The sequence below is a fragment of the Echinops telfairi genome, unplaced genomic scaffold (assembly GCF_000313985.2).
Source record: "Echinops telfairi isolate 266 unplaced genomic scaffold, ASM31398v2 ScPeMD7_7429;HRSCAF=8467, whole genome shotgun sequence".
Classification (NCBI taxonomy): domain Eukaryota; kingdom Metazoa; phylum Chordata; class Mammalia; order Afrosoricida; family Tenrecidae; genus Echinops; species Echinops telfairi.
The window spans coordinates 2,986,694-3,004,782 of record NW_022111329.1 but is presented as its reverse complement, the minus strand read 5'-3'; the positions used below and the strand labels follow the sequence as shown (position 1 = coordinate 3,004,782).

The following is an 18,089-nucleotide window of genomic DNA, read 5'->3' as shown; positions in this document are numbered from 1 at the left end:
TGTTCTTGCAATGAGTAAGTGCTTGAGTGGAGGCCCAATGTCCATCTGCTGCCTTAATACTAAACCTATAAATATATGCACATAGATCTGTCTCCTCACAGTCTTATATAAATATATTTACATATGCACATTCCAGTCGTACAACCTCTATACATACACTTTGTCCTCTAGTTCTTTCTTCTATTTCCCTTTACTTTCCTCTTGTCCCACTATCTAATTGATAATTTTTATATGTGAGCACTTGTGGTGTAGTTGTTTCGGGTTGGGCTGTGGTCCTCATGGTGGGCAGTTCCAACCCAACAGAAGCTCTGAGGGAGAAAGCCTGAGTTTTCTGCTCTCATTGACAGTTACAGTCTCAGAAACCCATAGGAAGTACCTATGAGTTAGCATTGACTTGATGGCAGGGAGTTTTTGTGTTTGAGTGGTGTAGTACTTATGCATTAGGATACTAACCACAAGATCAGGAGTTCAAAACCACCAGTTGCTTCATGGGAGAAATAAAGCTTCCTACTTTCATAAAGAGCTACAGTTTTGAAATCCCACCTTATCTTATCTTACAGGGTCACCACGAATTAGAATTGATTGGTTGTTGGTAAGTTTTTTGGAGAGTTTACATGAGTCTTGAGTTCATTTTTGTATATGGAGTGCAATATGGGTCCTGTTTCACTCTTATGCAAATAGAAATACAATTATGCCAACATTATTTGTTGAAAGGGATTCCTTGCAGGCTAGTGGTTACACATTGGGTTGTAATCTGCAAGGTCAGCAGTTCACAGACACCAGCTGCTCCTTGGGAGAAAGATGGGACTTTCTACTCCAGTAAATAGTTTCAGTATCAGTAGCTCACTGGGGCAGTTCTATGAATTGGCACTGAGTTGATGACAGAAATTTGAGGTATTTTTTGAAAAGACTATTTCCTCCTCATTTAAAGTATCATGGCTATTTGTAAAAACTCAATTTTCTGAAAGTGGATGGATTTATTTCAGTTCTCTCTATTCTTTGTCATTGACCTAGCATTGTAGTGCCAGAAGATCATTTATAATATCTTGAATTTTAAAGATTTACTGAGACTTGCTTTCTGATCTAACATATGGTCTGTTCTGGATGTTACATGTGTGCTAGGGAAGAATGTGTATCTTGTTGTTATTGAGTGATGTGTTCTTCGTATGTCTAAGAAGTCAAGTTGATTAACTGTGTTGTTTAATTTTTGTGTTAGGCTTGGTTCTTTAAAGAAGCAAAACCAGTGACTCTTTTATGTGTATGTTTATAGAATTCTATTTATATAAAGAAAGGGCTCACACAATTGTAGAAGTGGGTAAGTCCAATATGGTTCGAGTCTGTGGGTCACATGTATAAGCTGTAGTCTTCTCCTGACTCCTGTAGCTGCAGGGGCTGATGAGCAGGATGCAGGAAGATGAAGTATGGAGATCACAGGCTGGTGGATGTGGAGCTGAATGCATTTGAGACCAGCTAAATGTATCCCAAGTCAGCAGTGTGCTGATGGCTCATGGTAATTTAACAGGAGTTTGGTGACCAGTTGCAGAATTCAGATATAGTCGTAGAAGTGAGAAAGCTTCTTCAGACTGTCAGTTTATATTAAGAGTATACCACACCCTGAATGAAACCTTCCACAGTTGTGTTAAGACTGTAAACAGATTAACTGCTTGGTTACTTCACAGAACAGTCTATCTTGGTACAAATAACTTGGAAGTTTTCTGGAAAACATAATCTGTTACTTCTTGATCTTTGATAAATTAACATTTAACTGGGTCTTAGTTAATGAAGAAAGAAGAATGAAAATAAGATGGATTGGTACAGGGCCTACAACAATGGGCTTAAACATAACATTCCACATTGTGAGGATGACACAGGGGTGGGCAGTACTATATGCTTTCATATATAGGGTTGTTTTGAGTCAGGATCACCTTGACAGTATTTAACAGCAACAGCAGCAACAGCAGCAAGGTTTTTCAAATAGGGTTGAGTTTTAGAGGACAACAAATCATTGTAATATCTAAGATTATTTTCACCTACCAAAAAACAATTTTCACCCCTCCTTCCACATCCTTAAGGGCAATATCACCCCTCGGTTAAAAAGCCATTGTCTAGGAGAAGGAAAACGTGGTTAACTCACACTTTATTATTAATTAATTATTAAAGAGTGGATAAATATTGTAAAAAGAAACAATACTTGAACATATTTCCATATTTTAAGCCACACAGCATTTCCCTGTTCTATTCAAACAACTGCCCCTTGTTTCATATATAAGCTCCACATAAGCACAATGAAGTGTTCTGGAATTCTAATTTGTCTCAAGGTGATCCATAGATTATGTGTTTGGTTGGGTTCTCTAGAGAAGGAAAATCAGTGACACTTTTATATGTATAGAATGAGAGAAGTTTATATCAAGAAAAATGGTGCACAGTTGTAGAAGCAGTTAAGTCCAGTTTGGTTCAAGTCCATGTGTCAGATGTTAAGGGAAATCAGGAAACCAGAAAATAAACCTGGAGGTAGGAGGACAAAGCAGAAAGATAATGCTGGGAGACTACAACTGGTAGATGCAGAGACGGATAGGTAAATCAGATGTCATGGCAGGACACTGATAGCTCCCAGGGGATGGTAGGCACTATGGCAGGTCATTGGCTTAATTTTAAAAGCTGGCAGCCAATGAAACAGATGCAGAATCCACACTAGCAAAGGGGGTGGGGTGGGCAGAGAGAGAGAGAGAGAGAGAGAGAGAGAGATCTACACAGTGTCTATTTGAAGTATACCACACACCCTTGGGATATATCACCAGGTTGTGACCTGTGTTGTTTACTTGAAGATCCTGGCTCAGACTGTTAACACAAAACATAACTATCAGAGTTTTTAATTAAAAAAAATTGTTTCTTAGTATTTTAATTTCTCATACTTAAATTAGTTAACCATTAGCTGGATTACTAAATTATACTAATTAGCTTAAATTAATTAATCTAAAACTTTCTTCTTGAGGGTGATAATTAGTAAAATGTTGAGAAGTGTTTCCGATGAGCATTTGATGCTCTTTAAAATGGCTTGTTAGATATTTCTCTATTATTAATTTTAAATATACCCAATAATCCTTTTATCGATGAGTCATAAATAATTTATTTTTAACTTAAGAGCCATAGAATATAAATGGCTGAGTGTGGCATATAGACAGAGAACGTCAACAACATCTTTCTTTAGAGAGTCCCCTGAGAGGGGTGGGGACATAAAAATATGTGTCAACTGAACAACAATCAGATGGGGGTTGGTCCTGAATTTGGAAGCTAGGCATGCAGCAACCACACTCATCCTAACAAGACAACAAATAAATAGAGATAGTGTGATAGGTACCAGCAGCACATGTCCTGACATTATGTTATCTTTCTAAAATATTCCTGCAGTCTATCAGGTATGGATAGAACTGGCTATTACTCAGCTCAGATTAAGTTTCTACCAGCTAGCAAAATGTAAACAACATGTAAATATAAACTCGAATAAGAAATTAAACCCAGGAAAAGAAAAGTACTGAACACCCCTGACTTTATGGTATGAGATGTTTGTCTACTGTGTGTGTGTGTGTGTGTGTGTGTGTGTGTGTGTGTGTGTGTGTGGAAAAAGAGAAGACAAAAACTCATAATGTGATGTGGACAGATTGCTTGTTTCCCCTCTTCTTTGTTTTGCTGTGTATGTGGGGGTGGGTTGGGATTGTGGGGGTGGGTGGGGGTGGTTTTAAACTGCCAATAAAATAGTCTCCTATCACCATCCTTTTTCCAAATTATCTCATCAGCATTAACATAAACTCAATGCTCCCTAAACCTCCGGTAACCATTAATAATGTTTGGATTTGGTGTATTTGCTTACTTTCTATAAATGAGATCTTATAGTAATTGTCCTTTTGTGACTAACTTTTTCATTCAGGATAATGCTTTCAAGGTTCATCCACATTTCAGTATACAACAAGATTTTATTTTCCTTTATGGCTAGCATTATTCCATTTTAAGCATTTAAAATATTTTGTTTATTCATTTTTCTAATGATAAGTATTTTGGTTGTTCTCACATTTTCGTTATTGTGGGAAAGGAGGCAATACCTACCAGAACTTCTGCTATTGAGTTGATTCTGGCTCACAGACACACTATATAGGGTTTCTGAGGCTGTGAATCTTTATGGAAGCACACAGCATCATCTTTCTTTTGCAGAGCAGCTTTGTACCACCCACCTTGTGGAACAGCTGCTGGGGGCCCCACAGAATAGCATACTCTGGGTTTGGGAGAGTCTCCCAGATTATTAAATAATATTTGGGAGGACCTGTTAAATTGTGTCCCAGTATGAGGTTGAAAGGACATGTTCCTCTCCATCGACTTATCTCGAAGTTTGAGATAATTTATCTTAATAGTGTCTCTTTAAAATATTGGTGACAGTGTCTAGGGCTTATCTCAGAGTTTTAAAAACTAATTGCTATCAAGTTGATTCCAAGTTAGAGACCCCAGTGTAAAGAGTACTATGTTCCACAGGAGTCTTAATGGTTGCATATTTGGAACTAAATAACCTTGTGATTCTTCAAAGGAACAGCTGGTTAGACTTGACCTTTGACATTCTCAGGTAATAGTTGAGTTGCATTAACTGTTTGTGTCATCTAGGAACCCTTCTGGGTGCTTTGGGACAGGATTATAATGAACCATAACTGAAGGAAATAGCACATTGTAGCTCTCTATGTATTCTCTGTGCTTCCCTGAAAGTATCAACTATTATCAGTAATGCAGGAGAGCTCTGGCTTTGAGATGAAGCAACCCACTGTGAGATACAGGAAGATAGAGACATAAAGTATCCTGAACTTCAATATAATTCCTACTATGGGCTTAAATGGTGATTTGACTGAGTTTAGGTAAGCTACATTCTCCAAAGGAAAATACCAGGGTCAGTAAAAAAGTACTGCTACTCAAGTTCTAGTTCATACATGCATAATTTTATTCCATTGAAAATTCTGTGGAACACAGTTCTACTCTGATGCAGTTAGAGTCAACTCAATAACAACCTTTAAAAATACAATTTTAAAATTGTGAATTAGATGGGGGTTCACATTTCAAATCATCAATTTTATATTCAACAATTTATGCTACTTATCATCCCCACCAATAGCTTACCACTGTTTCCCCCTTTTGATTCCTATTCTACCTCCTGCAGATTACTATCTTCCCGTTCACTCAAGTTAACACCTGTCCACCCTCTAGCCTATTGTTTCATCTTCTTTCCCTTCGTATTTTGGTAAGCTGCTAAATGTTTCCATAGAATGAAAATTTTTATCTTGTTTCTGTGTTAGTCTGGGTACATTAGAGAAACAAATCCACAGAAACTCATATGTATAAGAGAGTTTTATATAAAGGGTAAGTGCACACCAAGAAAACATCCCAACCAAGTGCTGCCCAAGCTCACAAGTCCAACATTAGCCCATATGTCTGACACCAATCCATAAAGTCATCCTCCATCTCACAAAACACACACTATGACGCCAACTGCAGGAGGAAAGCCGAATCAGTGAACATTGTAAGCATCACAGCGCTGGCAGGGGTCTCCACATGGCTTCTCCAGCACCCAGGGCTGCACTGGAGTAGGTCCATGTGGCTTCTCTTCACGGATGTCTTGCAGGAAGTGAGCCTTGCAAGCTGAAGCAGGGAACTGGCTAAAGCAGCTGCACTCTGGTCCGACCATCAGAAAGCAAGAGACTCGAGAACTAGAACGGCGAGGTTCACTGAGCCATTTATCTCTCTGCCCTTCAATTAACCCCACATGTGTTTATCAGCCAGGTTGACACAATAAACTTTATCTCATTTTCTGTTTTCTTCTAACAGTGATATCATACAATATTTGTACTTTTTTGATTGACTACTTTCATTTGACATAATGTCCTCTAGATCAATTCATGCCATAAGTTGCTTTGAGGCTTCATCGTTCTTTTTCCATGATGTATAGTATATCATTGTGTACATACACCAGTTTCTTTCCCCATAGGTTGTTTTCATTGACTTGTTATTGTGAACAATGCTTCAATGAATATAGGTGTGATGTTCATATTATGGCCCTTAATTCTTTAGGGTGTATACCCAGCTGAGGGATTGCTGGCTCACATGTGATTTCTATTCCCAGTTGTGTGAGTTATCACCATATTACTTTCTACCGTTGTTGCAAATTTTTAGTTACACCAGTAATGATTGAGGGTTTCAATCTTTTCACAGGCTCTCCAGCATTTGTTATTTTCTGTTTTTCTTTCTTGTTTTTAGTTTTGATACTTAGCTGTCTTTATTGGTGCAAGGTGGGATATCATTGCTTTGATTTGTATTTCTTGAATGGCTAATAATAGTAGGCATTTTCTTTCTTTTTCACATTTGGAGGCCATTTTTTATGAACTGTCAGTTGATGTTCTTTGTTCATTTTTAAATTGAATTATTTATCAATTTATCTTCTTGAGGTACTAGATTTTTCTATAGATTTTAGTGATTCGACCCTTGTTCATTGTGTCATTGCCCCCAAATTTCCACTCTTTGGGTTTGCTTTTACTTTTTTGATGAAATCTTTTAATGCACACAGGTGTCTTATTTTGAAAATCCCTAGTCATATATTTTGTCTTTTATTGTTCTCTTTATTTTATTTTATGGTGTATCTTTGCCCTGCAGTAGAATTGTTATGTTTGTTCCTATTTTCTCATTTATGATAATTATAGTTCTATGATTCATATTTAGCTTTGATCCATCTTCAGTTTGTTTTTGTACATAGATTAAAGGATGAGTCCTGCTTTATTCTTCTGCAGATGGAGATCAAATTTGCCAGCACCATTTGTTGAAGAATCTACATCTTCCCCACTTAATGTTTTTGACCCTTTGTTGAAGATCCGTTGTCTGTAGGTGGATGAGTTTATTTCTGAGTTTTCTGGTCTGTTCCATTGGTTTGTATATCTATCATTGTACTAGGACAAGGCTGTTGTAACTACTGTGGCTGTGTAATTGGTTTTGAAGTTGGCGAGAGGCCCCCTGTTTTGTTCTTCTTCTTAGGACATTCTTAGCTTATGGTGGGTCTCTTGCTGCTCCATATAAAGTTACTAATTAGTTTTTCCATCTCTTTAAACAATGAAGTTGGGCTCTGGGTTGGAATTGCATTGTATTTATAGATTGCTTTGGGTGGTATTACACATTAGGCTGCTAACTGCAAGTCAGCAGTTCAAAATCACCAGCCATTCTGAGGGAGAAAGAGGAGGATTTCTACTCCCATAAAGATTTAGTCTAGGAAACTCACAGGGACAATTCTATTTTGTTCTATAGGGTTGTTTTCAGTTGGCATCTACTGAATGGTAGTGAGTTTGATTTTGAATGATATTGACTTTTTCACAAATTTAAGTCTTCCTTTCCATGAACATGAAACATTATTCCATTTATGAAAGTTTATTTATGTTTCTTGTAGTAGGGTTTTGTCATATTCTTTGTATAAATATTTTGTCTCTCTGGTTAACTTTATTCCTAAGTATTTCATCATTTGATGGCTATTGTAGATGATATTGTCACCTTAGCTTCTTATTGATTTTTTGCATACTAATTTTGATCCAATCATGTTGCAGAGCCTTCAATTATTTCCAGCATATTTCTTGTAGAATTTTAGGAGTTTCATACACATAAAATCATATTATATGCAAATAAAGAGAGTTTTACTTCTCTGACAATTTGGATTCCTTTGGTTTATTTTTATTTTGTAATATCTCTGGCCAACAATTTTAGTACAATGTTGAATAAGGAATGATGATAAGGGACATCCTTGTCTGGTTTCCACTTGCAAGGGGAATCTTTATTATATTGGGAAATAATCCTCTCTCCTATCTTGTTGAGTATTTTTATCAGGAATGAGTGTTGGGTACTACCAAGTGTCATTTCTGTGTTTATTCATATGATAATATGGTTCTTATTTTTGTTTGTCTATATGGTAGATTGCATTGATTGTTTTTCTGTCCTTGCATACCTGGTATGAATCCCACTTGATTGTGGTGTGTGATAGTTAGGGTTATTGTACCAACTAGGCCAATAGAAATGTTGGTGGAGTTTAATCAGGCTTCAGCTTGATTGGAGGGTGACTGAGATAAATAAAGATGATTGGAATTCCATCTTCCTCTTTTTCTCAGGTGATCGGACCAGCATGATGCTGTCTTAGCTAGTTCTCTGCCTCAACCTGTGTGCTACACTACCCGTGGGCCAAGCCAACCCGTGAATCATGTCACTAGAGCTTGAAGCGCTTTCAAGACCTGATTTGCCATGCTGTTGGTGCATACATCACTTGAACTTGAGGCAGCTGGTGGATTCTGCAGCTGTGCATAGCTTGAGTTTGAGATCATGTTGGGCCTGCTTCTAGAGAACTTTGCCTAACACAATTGGTACTGAGAGTGGAGTGTTTCCTGGGGGCTATCAGCAATATCTGGTAAGACTTCCCCTCTAGGCAATGCTCCAGATGCAGCCCCACATGGCATTTCAGCTTGAACAGTTTGGTTAATCTGTTCAAGTGTGAATTGTTTTACTGATAGGGGATTAATCCCCTCAGATGGGAGGGGTGGATCTATTGACTGGTGTGGTTCAACAGATTCTGGGGGCTCAACAGATATCTTCCTCTTCTGGATCATTGACTCATATGTTCCCATCCAGTGTTTCAGGGTCCCATTTATCTCTGATTACTGCCCTTAACTTTATTATCAGACACTATTCTAGACCTACAGTTCAGCTGACACTGTAATTTAGCTACTCATATGATGAGACTCTGGATTTGGTTTTTGGAAATGTCAGCTTTATTACTAGAGAAGAGAAGGCTCTAGTTTGTATCACATGCATAAACTTTTAGGTCTGTAATTCGGCACTTGAGACATGCTTCTGAGGTTCTGAGATTATCTGTTTCCTCGATCACAGTTTCAATTATAAGGAGGACCAGCTAATCAGCTTCCCTTTACTTCTCATCCTGACAAGACTGCAGAAAATATAAAACACACAATCACTCAGAGCCTATCCTCTCACCAGCACTTCATTTATTGGTGGTGATATTGTAGATATTAACTTTGCCACTTCACACCATGGACTAACACCACCTTCTCTAGTATTAATGGCAGATTTATCCATGCTTTTAAGGGTAGAGGAAGCATTCTCAGTACTGTTAGGACTAATCAGCCTGGAGAACCAATTTAGGAAACCCATATGTGTGATCTTGCTTCTCTAGAACCACCCCTGATACCAATTGTGTTAGGCAGGCTTCTCTAGAGAAACAAGACCAGGACACTTGTGAGTAGATATATACAAGAGGAAGGTTTATACAGCAAGAAGGAATATGACAGCTAATTAGTCCACACAGCTGTACAGAAGGATCAGTTCAACTCGCTTTCATGGAACAGTTAATATACTGCAAGTCCTTCAACTGACATGAGTCCAAGGTCAAGGAAGCAGAAGTTTGTCCACTTCACCAAGACAGGCAGAGTCTGCCAGCGGGCAGCAGCAAGGTGGGTTAGCAACAGTCAGTAGCATGTGAGTTTAGCAAATCAGGCCTGATGTTATCTTGAACGCAAATGATGCACGGTGACAGAATCCACCAGCCTCAAGATGAAGTGATGTACCCACAAGCAGTATGGCAAAGCAGGTCGTGAAGGAGCCTTAAGCTCTAGCGACACTATTCATGGGTTAGCTTGGCCTACAGGTAGTGTAGGACAGAGGCAGAGAACTAGCTAAAGCCGCAGCACTCTGGTTCAATTACCAGGGAGCAAGAGGAAGATGGGATGTCAGCTGTCTTTGTCTCAGTCACCCTTCAATCAAGCTTCAGTCTGATTAAATTCTGCCCTTATGTTCCTATTGGCCTACTTGGTACAATAAACCTAACTATCACATGGTGTTTCTTGTTATTTTGTTTGACATATTTTTGGATTCTATTGGCTAGGTTTTTGTTTAGAATTTTTACATTTATATTTATAAGGATCATTGACCTGTGATTTTCTACCCTGAGAATGCCTTTATTTGGTTTTGGCCTTAGAGTTATGTTAGCTTCATAAAATGAGGCTACATGTTTCCTGTTCTTTTCTGGAATAATTTAGGTATAATTGGTGTCAACTCTTCTCTGAGTGGTTGATAGAATTCACTGTTGAAGTCATCTGGCTCTGGGATTTTTTTGTTTGAAATTTTTTAATGACTTGGCGTATTTCTTTTTTTGTTATGGGTCTGTTGAGGTTTTCTACATCGATCCATGTTAATTTGGGTAGATTTCTTGAAATTTGTCCATTTCTCTTAAATTTTCAAATGTGTTGGTGTATAGTCTTTCATAGTATTGTGTTATTATTTATTTGATTTGATTTGATTCTGTTGTAATGTCATTCTTTTAATTTCTTATTCTTGATATTTGCATCTTCCTTTTCTTTTCTTTGTTGTTTGCTAGTGATTTTTATCACTTTTGTAATCCGTTCAAAGAACCAACTTCTTGTCTTGTTTACGTTTTCTGTTGTTTTTCTGTTTTCCGACCTATTTTTTTCTGCTCTAATCTCTATGATTTTTTCTCCTGGTGCTTAAAGTTTTATTTTGTTGCTCTTCTTCTAATTGTTGAAGGTGCCGGGGTAAAGTGTTGATCTTGATTCTCTCTTATCGCTTATGTATGTTTATTGCTATAAGTTTTCCTCTAAGATACTGTGTCTTATAGGTTTGGGTATGTTGTGTTTTCAACCTCATTTGTTTCAAGTACTTTAAAAATTTTATTCTTTATGTCATACTCTATAGTTTTTAAGCACTGTGTTATTCAGTTTCCTCATAAGTGATATTTTTCCCTTGCTTTTCTTATTGTTATCTAATTTTATAATGCTCTTGTCTGAGAAAATGCATTGTAAAATCTCAATATCTTAAAATTTGTTAAGACTTGATTTATGTTCTAGCATATGGTTTACTCTAGAGAATATTGCATGTGCACGGGAGAATCATGTATATTGTGTTGTTTCTGAGTGGAGTATTCTGTATATTTCTAGGAAGTCAATTTGGTTGACTGCATTTTTTGGTTCTTCTCTATCTTTGTTGATTTTCTTTCCAGTTATCGTGTTTCTCCTCAAGAGTAGTGTATTGAAATTTCCTACTATTATTGCTGAATTGTCTGTTTCTCTTTTTAGCTCTATATCAGTTTTATTAATATATTTTTAGAATTTTTCATTGGGTATGTGTGTTAGACAGGGTTCTCTAGAGAGATAAAACCAGATTGCTGATAATTTTATATGTTTATTTATAAAGATAATTAGATATATAACACAAGAAACGAACTGTTAAATTATATACAGATAGATATATAATACAAGAAATGAACGATTAAGTTATAAAGCAGTACAAATGGCTCAGTGTAACTCACTCCCATGAGAGAGAGAGTTGTGAGAGACAAGCAGTCCTTCAACTCTAGTCTGCTGCCAGATCTTCCTCTATTTAAAGAGAGAGCTAGGATATCTCAGCACAGCAGCCAACCACAAGGCAGATCACCAACTGTCAACCAACCATCAGTCCCAACTGCCAGTCCCCAGCTCCAGAGAGGTCTTAAAGGGACCTCAACTTACAGTGACACAGTCCACAGGCTAGGCATCCCACAGGTAGTGTAGCCTATAAATTGAGGCACTGAACAAGCAGGGCAGCTGAACACTGGTCTGGTGATCAAAGAGCAAGAGACAAAAAAGGCGAGGCTCACCGAGCCATTTATCTCTCCGCCCTTCAGTTAATCCCACTTGTGTTTATCGGCCAGACTGGCACAATAAACTATCTCAGTATGTATGCATTTATTATGGTTATATCTTCCTGTCTTATTGTCCAATGCCCTTTGTCTGTCTTGGTAGATTTTGCATTGAAGTCTAGTTTACCAGAGATGACATTGGTCCTGCTTTCTTTAAGGGGAGGCTGCCAAATATATGTATTTCATCCTTTGATTTTTTTTTTTTAGTCTCTTTTTGTCTTTGTGTCTTGTAAGTAGCATATTGATGTGGCCTGTGTTCTTATCCATCTGCTGCTCTCTAACTCTTGACTGGTGTATTTAAATCATTAACATTCAGTGTTATGTGTGAGGAATTGTTGCTTCAATTTTGCTGTGGTTTTTCTTGCAATGTTATTGTCAACTATAACTTTTAAAATGGAAATGCTGAGTGACAAAAGTCTGTTTTTCAGTTCTTTTTGCTTGGAACAGAGAGAAAATGCCATGATGCTAAGGAAATTTAGATAGGAACCTCCATAATGGTGAAATGCTGGGAATACATGCTTAAAAACAAGCAAACAAAAGCCATTTAAAAAGTCTAGTGAGGCCATAGCCAAGTGAAGACAGGGATGTGTGTGTGGGAGAGTTCAGCCTAATGAGCAAAGATGGATTCTAGGGGAGGAAATTAATTTTAATTGTGGCAATGAAAAGTTTGTGGCATCTTCTCTTAAAAGAAGCTAAGGATGCACCATTCTTGAGTTATTATAGGAATCACTAGAGAAGATGTCTCACCAAGTAGTACTTGGTGAGAAAAAGAGAAATCGTAAATGATCAAATTCATCTTTTCTGTTTTGTGTGGATAGTTTCACAGATGTTTAGCTGAGACTTTGGTACAAACCTGAAGAAAGAAAGCTTTACTTGGAGATGAGATTTACTATGGCAACAAAATATTTGTCTTCTAAAGAAACCTGGTGGGAAAACAAAGTATACTAGATTTTAAACAGAAACACACTTTATTTATAAAAAAAATACAATAGTTTCATGGTTGTTTTAAAATAGTTGAGTCTACCCTAAAATAAACCATATCCTCCATAAATCTTGCATTTAGAATGATTTGTGAATTTTAAAGAGTAACCTTTGAAAATGTGAAGTTCAATTTACAAGATAATTAAAATCCGCCACTTTGAATTATTTAAAATATTGTATTTGTCCAAGTGGTTAATGCGAAATATTTCAAGCTCCCTAATATGATATCAATAAAGGAACAGCAGTATCAAATACTGGCTTAGATGTGGTCTTTGTTTTTCTCTAAAGGATCCAAAAAAAACCCAACTCAAACTATTTTTTTCTGTCCACTGCTTGCCCCTTGTTAGTGAATCAGTTTGTTTTATGAGCCATCTGCAGATGCTCAGATCCTGACTACTGTCTCAATACAGAGTATGGTTTTGAGATGAAAGAAGAATTACATTGTGTCCTGAATTAGGGACCGTTTTGCTTCATAGGTCTCTAGAAAACAAGAAATGGAACATCACACAAGCAGCACAGTTACTACAAAGGAAATATAAATACACAAACTTGATTCCAAGTTGTTATCTTCTATGTATCATTTAGAAGTTTTGCACTGAAAGGGGCTTCAGAAACTATTCAATCTCCATTCTGATAGATCATTTCAAAGATAAATATAATGTCATATTTTGGGTGGGAATTTGAGTCCACCCAGAAGCACCTTGAAAGAAAGGCCCAGAGAGCTTCTTAAAAGTCAGCCATTGAAAGCCCTATACTGCATACTTATACTTCAGAACACATGGGTCTCCATGGGAAGAATTGCCTGGCAGGCAACTGTATTTAAAAAAAAATTATAGTTATGGAAACTGAGCCTTGTGATATATTTAGTTTATTGGGGAGAGTGGCTTTCTGATGACCCAGAATAAATCAATGGTAGAATCTGGGCAAGAATGAGTAACATTCTGCTACCACTTAGGAAAATATTTTGGTGCAAGGAAATCATGGCTAATGTTTATATGTCATGGCCTTATACATTAAAAAAGAGTCCTGGTGGCAGGGGCTGCCAGCCACCAGCTCAGCAGTTAAAATTCTTCATGAGGAAGGTTCATGATTCATGAAAAAAAGATAAGACTGTCTAGTCCCATAAAAATTTACAATCTCAAAACTCCTAAGGAGAAATTTTACTCTGTCCCATAGGGTCACTATGAATCAGAACTGACTCGATGATGGTAAGTTTGGGTTGATGTATGATTATGTGTATTTTGTCCCATTGGTACATCTGTAAATCTTTTTGTCCAGAGAGCCATTTAGGAACTTTTAATATTGTTAGGTTTTATTGACTCTAAGTCTAGGCAATAGAGATAAAAATCTTCTGTATATAAGAAAATATGGATACTTCTTTTATAGCTAAATTTTAAAAACTTGCAAGTAGTAAGGGAATTACACCAATAAAAAACAAAACAGTTCTGTCTTACTTGATACCTATCATCCACTCTTCTGTTTGTTTGCTTCATTTCTGGTCTCTATATGCATAGCATTATATTATATGTTAGTTTTATAGAAATATAAAGCGAATTTTAAAAACTTCATTTTGGCAATGTGCTGCTGAGTTGCTTTCACTCATAACAACCCCATGCACAGCAGAAGGAGAAACACTACTCCATTACGGTTCACACAGATTTCACTGACCAATTGTTCAGAAGCAGACTGCTAGGCCCTTTTTCCAGTCCTAGTCTGGAAACAACCATGCTGGTACTTGAAATACTGGTAGCAAAGCTTTCAATATCACAGGAATACCCAAGGTATCACAGTGTGACAAACTGACAAGTAAGTGATGTTCTTTAATTCCAGACATTATTAACTTTCTATTATGGTAGTTGAGGATTAACTTACAGTAGTTCAAATGTTAAAGAGAAAATATTGAAGTTACTAATGATTTCATGTTACTAGGATCTATAATCAACACTGCTGGAAGCAGCAGCCAAAAAATCAAGAATTTGTTGGATTAATCTGCTACACATATACCTTTTTAAAATGTGAAAAAGAAAAGCTTTCACTTTGAGGACTAATGTGCACATGACCCAAATCATGGTATTGTCAGTTTCCCCCTATACATCCAAAATCTGGTCAATGAGTAAGGAAGACTGAAGATTTTTTTTTTGCTAAATAATTAAAAGATTTTATCTGTTTGTACTGATTGTTTAGACTACAAGTGTAAGATTCTTAAATAGGTAAATCAATTACAAAGAATAACAATTAGCAAGTTATGTGGCAAATGTAAATATGTTTGGGGAGATAATAGTTGAAAAGCCCATACAATCAATAATCTGAAATCCCCTGTCACCCTCTCTTGTTCTATTTTTTTTTTGAATTGTTTTATTAGGGGCTCATACAGCTCTTATCACAATCCATACATACATCAATTGTGTAAAGCACATTTGTACATTCATTGCCTTCATCATTCTCAAAACATTTGCTCTCCACATAAGCCCCTGGCATCAGGTCCTTATTTTCCCCCTCCCTCCCTGCTCCCCTCTCACTCATGAACCCTTGATAATTTATACATTTTTATTTTGTCATATCTTGCTCTGTCTGACATCTCCGTTCACCCACTTTTCTGTTGTACGTTCCCCAGGGAGGAGGGTACATGTAGATCCTTGTAATCGGTTCCCCCTTTCCAACCCACCCTCTCTCCATCCTCCCAGTATCGCTACTCATACCACTGGCCCTGAAGGGATCATCCACCCTGGATTCCCTGTGTTTCCAGTTCCTATCTGTACCAGTGTACATCCTCTGTTTTAGCCAGATTTGTAAGGTAGAATTGGGATCATGATAGTGGGGGAGAAGGAAGCATTTAGGAACTAGAGGAAAGTTGTATGTTTCATCATTGTTACATCGCACCCTGACTGGCTGTCTCCTTGCCGAGACCCTTCTGTAAGCAGATGTCCAGTGACCTACAAATGGGCTTTGGAAACTTCGTCTCATGTGCTTTGGATATGTCATAAGGATGGAGCAGTTCCTGGAGATGGACTTCATTCTCAAGTTAAGTAGCGGGTCAGTGAAAAAAGAAATGGATGATCTTCAATAAGATGGATTGACTAAGTGGCTGCCAAAATGAGCAAATATTTCAACGATTGGGAGGATGGTGCAGGACCAAGTATTGTTTTGCTGTACAGAGGGTCACTAAGAGTCAGAATGGACTCTGTAACACATAGTGACAACAAAAAATGTTAAACTAGAACCTGAGATCAAATTTCTCAATCTCTGACAAGTATGTATTTGGGATCAGATTAATTGATTTTGAAAAAGAAAACATAAGGCACTTTTTATAACCAAGTTTTGGGATTAGTTAAAGCGCACAACTATTACTCTGTCCACAGTTCTTAGTCTTTGGTGCAATGCATTACTTAATATGATTCTTAAAGCTATAGGTCTACATTATATGGTTTATTGTAAATCCTAAATCCTATTAATCCTAAACTCTGTGAGTATGTTTCCATTGTTTTCCATTGTATTAATGAAGCAAGATTAAGGTGAGATGTATCTTGAGTTCCCATTTAATACAGGATGTGACTCAAGTTACCAGTCTTGGTCTCCTTAGGGGTGTTGTCTGCATCCAATATTTAGAAATGCTCAAGTTTGGTCAAGTTTACTTTCTTGCTCTGGATCTGATTTGTCTCTCTCTGACTTATGGTTTATGGGACTTGATGGTTCATGGACTACCAGGACTTAATTTTTCAATGACTGTAGCCACAGCCTGTGTGACCTGCTAATTTGGGTTTATTAGCCCCTGCAACCATGTGAGTGAGGAGAACTCTTCAGACTGACATCTGAACTGTGGATTTGGGACTTGCCAGATACCTCAACAGAGTGGGCCATTTCCTTGTTGGTTCATGAAATTTGTGAGATGTTGCAGTGAGTTACAAAACCTTATGATTTGAGGGTATAGTGGTTATGCATTGGGCTAACAGCAAGGTCAGAAGTTCAAAATGATCAGCTGCTTCTCAAAAGAAAGGCAAGGTTTTCTACTCACATAAAAATTTTATACTCTTGGAAACCCACAGAGCAATTCTGCCATAGGGTCACTATGATTTGGAATCAACTCTAGGCCAGTGAGTTTGAAGATGAGAGGGAGAGTACTGAGAAGAGATGGGTAGTTGATATCAAAGATGGTAGAGTATTACAGTAATATGGTGAATTGGGCATTTGGAACATCATCTTTTCCTCATAAGGACCATCCTTGTGCTGATCTTATAAAAGATATTACTCCTACAGAATCCTATTCAAAACTTATATTTTTCTGAGATAATTATCATTATCCCTGTTTTACAATTTTTAAATAATGGAGCACAAGCAACTTATATCCAAAGTTAGACAACAAGTGCTCTGTAAGGCAGGATTTAAATTTAGAATTCTTTGATCCCTAATACCAATCTTTTTGTAATGTTCATAGTGTCTCTAAAAGAAAATGTATTCAAACAAAATTTTCTTTTTATTCTTTGGGAAATCATTAGGGCCACTGTCTACTTCAGCTGGAGGGAATCTGTATGTTCACGGTGAAATGGAAGATTGACATTTTGAATACACCCTATAGCACTGCAGAACAAAAACCTGTCAATGTGCTTTCATAAAGATTATACAAACAAAACAAAACTGTATCTTGGACTTAAGGCTTAAATGCTGTAGTGTGAGAAAAGCAAATGACCATTATGCCAAAGCTATGGAATTTCTGGTTGTTGGACTGAAGTTTGGATTTCTTCCTTTGAGATTCCAATGTATGGTGGCCCAGGACTACCATTTACTATTTTAATCCTCTGTTTGCTTTCTTAGGATATGTGTTAGTCTAGCATGTATGTTTCTGCTTTTATGAATGAGTGTTATTGAAAGTTTTGCCCAATCGCTCACTATTTGTATAAACAGTGTGCGGCCACTCAAGTTTCTAATCCATACACGTCAACAATTCCCATACCATAGTCTAAAAAACTAGTCTATAAATGTATAATTTCCTTTTCTCAACAATGTTTTAAATTTTATACTATTGGCTAAACTACTGACAATATCAATATGATATCTTATGTCCCATGCAGATGCTTTATAATGTTTTCCAACAAAATGATAATGCTTTATCTAAATGAACGAGGGACGTATGTAAATCATAGATATGTGAATGGACTTTGGGATTACACTTAATCGTAGCCCTCATCTACAAATAATTAGTTATTTTTTCATTTCTTTCTCTCTCTTTTTAAAAATTTTTATTTGTACATTCATTGCCCTCATCATTCTCAAAACATTTGCTATCCACTTAAGTCCCTGGCATCAGGTCCTCAGTTTTTCCCCTCCCTCCCTGCTCCCCCCTCCCTCATGA

At 37.1% G+C, this 18,089-nt stretch overlaps 1 pseudogene; it reads right to left on the bottom strand.

Annotated features, from left to right (window-relative positions):
* Window positions 1-9,147, bottom strand: part of LOC101660522 — a 12,655-nt pseudogene extending 3,508 nt beyond the window's left edge.
* Between the last annotated feature and the right edge of the window lie 8,942 nt (window positions 9,148-18,089).